Below are 6,744 nucleotides of genomic sequence, written 5' to 3'. Positions count from 1 at the left end.
CCCTAGTTAAAATAAATGCCATCCTCCATGTAAGAATGTGCTGATGTCTTTGTCTTCATTTACATCCTTAGCCCTTTGTAGCCCAGTAGCTCACCAGTGGCTTGCTGTGTGTGTGTGTGTGTGTGTGTGTGTGTGTGTGTGTGTATGTGTGTGTGTACAATCACATGATATGCTGTAAGTGAGAAAGTCATAGGATATGGTGGTTTGAATGAGAATGACCTCATATATTTGAATATCTGGTCCCCAGTGGATGGAACTGCTTGGGAAGGACTAGGGGGTGTGGCATTGACGGAGTTATGTCACAGAGGGTAGGGTTTGAGGTTTCAAAAGTCTCTACCATTCCCAGTTAGCTCTCTGTGTCTCTGCCTCCCTCCCTCCCCTCACTTCCTCCTTCCCTCCTTCCCTCCCTCCTTCCCTCCTTCCCTCTTTCCCTCTCTCTCTCTCTCTCTCTCCCTCTCTCTCTCTCTGTCTCTCTCTCTCTCTCTGTCTCTCTTTGCTCCTGATTTTGGATAAGATGTTAACTCTCAGCTGCTGCTCTAGTACCATGCCTGCCTGCTGCCATGCTCCCTGCCAAGTTGGTCATGGACACAACTTCTGAAATTGTAAGCACCAATGAATTTTTTCTTCTATAAGTTGCTTCATCGTGGTGTCTCTAAATAGCAATTGGAAAGTAATTAAGACAGAGGACAACTCACAGGTATTGGGTCTCTCCAACCATGTGGGTCCTGGGTATAGAAGTTGTAGATCTTTTTTTTTTTTTTCATTTTAAAGGTTTTTATTTGGTGTCTTAAGAAGACTTTGGATCACATTTTCTTTTTTTAATTTATTTTTCAGTTTAAATTTAGATAAGAAACAAGGTTGCTTCACAAGTCAGTTCCAGGTCCCTCTCCCTTTCCCTCCCCTCCTCCTGTACCCTCCCCCAACCCCCCCAAGTTGTAGATCTTGGCAGCAAACACCTTTACCTCCTGAGACATCGCATTTACCCAACTAGTTCAGCTTCTAATACTTGTTTTAATTTGATTAAGTGAACCCAGGATTCCAACCCTCAAATAAAATTAAATAAATTAAATCTTTAAGTTCCATAAATGTATTGATGTATATAACTTTTTGGAAGAGAATCTGCTGGTGCTTTACCTTCTGTGGCTTGAACTATGGGCACAACCATGGGTAGGACTTAATGACCAATCCTGTTCTTAATCACAAGAAATTAAAGAAAAATTCCACCTGAGAATAATACCTGTCTGTCCCATCTTACCAACAAATCTAGGCTCTTGTAATAAATTTTAACTAAAACACATTTTGAAGAACCACCAGCTTTTAAAGTAATTGCAGCAACATTTCTCAACTATTTACTTTGTAGCCATCATTCCCATCTTCACAGGCATGAATTATTATCTGGTGTGAGTTTTAGTTATGTTTCACCATGTTCCCTGTTCTTTCTCTATATGCATTAGCCATAGTTTTGTTTTTGTTGTTTCTGAAGTTTAATAAGAAAGGCCCAAACAAATAGGGATTTATTTTACTTACAGTTTAAGTAAATTATAAATGCTTATCTGGGTTGGTATCACTTCAAGTATTCAATAATGTCAAAGACCCACGCTATTTCTTTTTCTTTTTAATTTAAATTAGAAACAAGGTTGCTTCACATGTCAATCCCAGCTCCCTCTCCCTCTCCTGCTCTTCCTCCCACACCCTCCCACCAATTCCACATCCCCCTCCCCCAGTCCCCATTCCTTTCCCCAGAGAGGGTGAGGCCCTCCATGGAGGGTGTCCATAGTCTGTCATTTCATCCAGGGCAGAACCAAGGCCCTCCTCCAGGAGTCCAGGCTAAGAGAACATCTCTCATTGTGGGATGGTGACCCAAAGTCCATTTGTATGCCAGGGATAAATACTAATCTTCTATCCAAGGCTCCATAGATTGCCTAGGCCTCCTCTTTCAAGGAATCTGGATCAGTTCCATGCTGGATTCCAAGCCATGAGTCTGGGGTTCAAGAGTCCCCCCTTGTTCAGGTCAGCTGTTTCTGTGGGTTACACAAGCCCAGTCTTGACCCCTATGCTCATCAGCCCTCCCTCTCTGTCACTGAGTTCCTTGAGTTCAGCTCAGTGTTTAGCTGTGGGTATCTGCCTCTGCTTCCATCAGTCAGTAGTTGAAGGTTCTGTTTCCCAGACTCTCTGGCAGTGGGATTGTAGGCTGGCAGTCCCCTGATCCATGTCTAAAATCCATACAAGAGTGAGTACATACCATGTTTGTCTTTTTGTGACTGGGTTACCTCATTCAGGATGGTTTCTTCTAGTGCCATCCATTTGCCTACAAATTTCAAGATTCCATTGTTTTCTTCTGAAGAATAGTAATAGTACTCCAATGTGTAAATGTGCCACATTTTCTCTATCCACTCTTCAATTGAGGGGCATCTAGGTTGCTTCAGGTCCTGGCTATTACAAATAGTGGAACAGACATCCTTGTTGTATGAATATGCATCTTTTGGATATATGCCTAAGAGTGGAATTGCTGGGTCTTAGGTTGGCTGGTTCCCATTTTCCTGAGGACTCTCCATACTGATTTCCAAATCAGTGGTTGTATGAGTTGGCATTCCCACCAGCAGTTCCCCTTTCTCCATATCCCCTCCAGCATAAACTGTCATTGATGTTTTTGATTTTTGCCATTATGACAGGAGTAACATAGTATCTCAGAGTTGTTTTGATTTGCATTTCCCTGATGGCTAGGGATATTGAGCACTTTCTTAAGTGCCTCTCAACCATTTTAGACTCCTCTATCGAGAATTCTCTATTTAGTTCTGTAGCCCACTTTTTAATTGGATCCTTTGGTGTTTTGGAGACTTGCTTCTTGAGTTCTTTGTAAATTTTAGAGATCAGCACTCTGTCATATGTGGGGTTGGTGAATATCTTTTCCCATTCTGTGGACTGCCTTTTTGTCTTGTTGGCTGCGTCTTTTGCCTTACAGAAGCTTCTCAGTTTCAGGAGGACCCATGTGTTAATTTTTGACCTCGGTGTTTGTGCTACTAGTGTTATGTTCAGGAAGCAGTCTCCTGTACCAATTCATTCAAGGGTACCTCCCACTTTCTCTTCTAAGAGGGTCAGTGTGACTGGATTTATGTTGAGGCCTTTGATCCATTTGTACTGAAGTTTTGTGCATGATGATAAACATGGATCTATCCACATTCTTCTACATGCCAGCATTCAGTTATACCAGTACCATTTGTCGAAGATGCTTTCTTTTTTCCATTGCATATTTTCAGCTTCTTTGTCGAGGATCAGATGTTCATACATGTATGGGTTAATATTGGGGTGTTCAGTTCGATTCCATTTGTCTACCTGTCTATTTTTGTGCCAATACCAAGCTGTTTTCAGGAGTATAGCTCTATAATAGATCTTGAAATCAGGGATGGTGATGCCTCCAGACAATGCTTTCTTGAATAGGGTTGTTTTGGCTATCATAGGTCTTTTTGTTTTTCCATATAAAATTGATTGTTGTTCTTTCAAGGTCTGTGAAAAATTGTGCTGGGATTTTAATGGGGATTGCATTGAATCTGTAGATTGCTTTTGGCAGGATTGCCATTTTTACTACATTGATCCTACCTATCCAAGAGCATGGGAGATCTTTCCACCTTCTGGTGTCTTCTTTAATTTCTTTCTTCAAAGACTCAAAGTTCTTGCGATACAGGTCTTTCACTTGTTTGCTTAGCGTTACCCCAAAGTATTTTATGTTGTTTGTGGCAATTGTAAAAGGTGATGTTTCTCTCTTTTCTTTCTCAGCCCTTTTATCATCTGTATATAGTAGGGCTACTGATTTTCTTGAGTTGATCTTGTAGCCTGCCACTTTGCTGAAGGTGTTAATCAGCTGTTAGAGTTCCATGATAGAGTTCTTTGGGTCACTTATGTAAATGATCATATCATCTGCAAATAATGAAAGTTTTACGTCTTCCTTTCCAATTTGTATCCCCTTGATCTCCTTTTGTTGTCATATTGCTCTAGCTAGAACTTCAAGTACAATATTGAAGAGGTATGGAGAGAGTAGACAGCCTTGTCTTGTTCCTGATTTTAGAGGAATCATGTTGAGATTCTGTCCATTTAGTTTAATATTGGCTGTTGGCTTGCTGTATATAGTTTTATTATGTTTAGGTATGTTCCTGTTATTCCAGATCTCTCCAAGACCTTTATCATGAAGGGGTGTTAGATTTTGTCAAAGGCTTTTTTAGCATCTAGTGAGATGATCATGTGATTTTGGTTTCTCAGCTTGTTTATATTGTGGATTACATTGATGGATTTTTGTATGTTGAACCATCCCTGCATCCCTGGGATGAAACCTACTTGGTCATGGTGGATGATTGTTTTGATGTGTTCTTGGATCCAACTTGCCAGTATTTTATTGAGTATTTTTGCATCAATGTTCATGAGGGATATTGGTCTGAAGTTCTCTAAGTTGTATCTTTGTGTTGCTTGGGTATCAATATTACTGAAGCCTTGTAAAAAGAGTTTGGCAAAAATCCTTCTGCTTCTATTGCGTGGAAAACTTTAAGAAGAACTGGTATAAGCTGTTCTTTGAATTTCTGGTAGAATTCTGCACTGAGGCCATCTGGCCCTAGGCTTTTTTTTTTTGGTTGGGAGACTTTTGATGACTGCTTCTATTTCCAGAGGGTTATAGGTGTATTTAAATTGCTTATCTGTTCTTGATTTAATTTTGGCAGGTGATAGCTATCCAGAAAATTGTCCATTTCCTTTATATTATCAAGTTGTGTGAAATACAGGTTTCAAAGTATGACATAATGATTCTCTGGATTTCCTCAGTGTCTGTTGTTATATGCCCCTTTTCATTTCTGATTTCGTTAATTTGCACGTTCACACTCTGCCGTTTCTTAAGTTTGGATAAAGGTTTGTCTATCTTGTTGATTTTCTCAAAGAACCAACTCTTTATTACATTGATTCTTTGTATTGTTTTCCTATTTTCCACTTTATTGATTTCAGTCCTCAGTTTGATTATTTCCTGCTGTCTACTCCTCCTGGGTGAGTTTGCGTCTTTGTATTCTAGAGCTTTCAGCTATGCTGTTAATTCTCTAGTTTCTTCATGTGGGCACTTAGTGCTATGAACTTCCATCGTAGCACTGCTTTCAAAGTGTTCCATAAGTTTGGGTGTGTTTTGTCTTCATTCTCATTGAATTCTAGGAAGTCTTTAATTTCTTTTTTATTTCTTCTTTGACCCAAGAATGGTGCAATTGAGCATTATTCAATTTCCATGAGTTTGTAGGTTTTCTGCAATTTGTGTTGTTATTGAATTCTAATTTTGATGCATGATGGTCTGATAAGATGCATGGAGGTATTCCAATTTTTTTGTACCTGTTGAGGTTTGAAATGTTGCCCAGTATGTGGTCTATTTTTGAGAAGGTTCCATGTAGCACTGAGAAGAAGGTATATTCTTTTTTTATTTGGATGGAATGTTCAATAGATGTCTGTTAACCCCAATTGGGCCATAACTTCTAGTAGTTCCTTTGCTTCTTTGTTAAGTTTCTGTCTGGTAGTCCTGTCTAGTGGTGAGAGTGGGGTGTTGAAATCTCCCACTCTAAGTGTGGACCCATGCTATTTCTATTCTTCTGTTCTATCATCCAAAAAGTACTGGGAAGGAAGTAGAGGGGAGGGGAGGGGAGGAGGGGGAAGGGGAGAGAAGGCTGTCATGGTTACGTTAGCTTATCAACTGTACTGCATCATCTAGCACTGAACATAAGTAAAGCAGCAAGGAAAAAACAGGGACTGAGAGCAGCATCTAACCACGTGTTCCTTAAATGTCCACCTGAGACCAGACTCTCTGCATTCTTTCAGAGGCAGAAATTTGATAAATTCTTAAATAAAAGAAACAGCATGAGCATAGCAGATTATAAATGCCATTCTGCCGTCCTCTCCTACCTGTGGTGTAACTGGCATTAGTGAAAATGGAGAGTGAAGCTTGTAGTTGAGAGGGATCCATGAAATAACTGAAGGCTCTGTACTCATGAAGACAATACTCTAGTTTGTTTTCCCTCCATATATGCTGTTCAGCCCCTTTCTACTTACTGTAAGTTAACTTTTAATAGCCACTCTTAAGTTCATTGACCCCAATTAACACGAAATCTAGAGATTCAGTTTAAGAACTATAAATTGCCTTATATTAATGATGAAAATGTAAAGACCTTTTTGACAACATTTTTCTCATAAGTCAATGAGCATTAATTGTGGTTTATAACAAAGTGCTTCAACTGTTATTGGACACTTTGAAATGCTGCAAGTTCTACAACCTTAAAAAGAATCAGAGCTATTTCTTTTCAAAGCTTCTTGACATGCCAGGTGACAAATATCTTTATCATAGTTTCTATTCCTAACAAAATCAAATGGAAGGCCAGCTAGCATGCCAAAGTGAGAGATAAACCTTACTTTTCTAGTACTTTTTCTTGCTCAAAAGCATGATTTGGTCTTTTAATTTTTTTTGTTTGCTTGGATGTAAGGACTTGTTAGGTTTTCATAATTCCCACTGTCCAGTTAAGAAAATAAATGTGTTTGTCCAAATGAAGTCATTTGAGCTTACCCAAGTTTCCAGATACACATGAAATTTGGTTCAACACTGAGCAGGTACTTTCATGTGTCCGTACACTGTGGACAGACACTAACAAGAACTAAAGAGAAAATGGTGAATAAGATAAGGGTCCCTGCCCTTACTAGGATTACAGGAAAACTGAAAGGACAGGTACTTTCAAGTCA

Source organism: Mesocricetus auratus, unplaced genomic scaffold (genome assembly GCF_017639785.1).
Source record: "Mesocricetus auratus isolate SY011 unplaced genomic scaffold, BCM_Maur_2.0 Super-Scaffold_100008, whole genome shotgun sequence".
Lineage (NCBI taxonomy): Eukaryota > Metazoa > Chordata > Mammalia > Rodentia > Cricetidae > Mesocricetus > Mesocricetus auratus.
The sequence above is the reverse complement of the archived record's forward strand: the minus strand, read 5'-3'. Positions refer to the sequence as shown.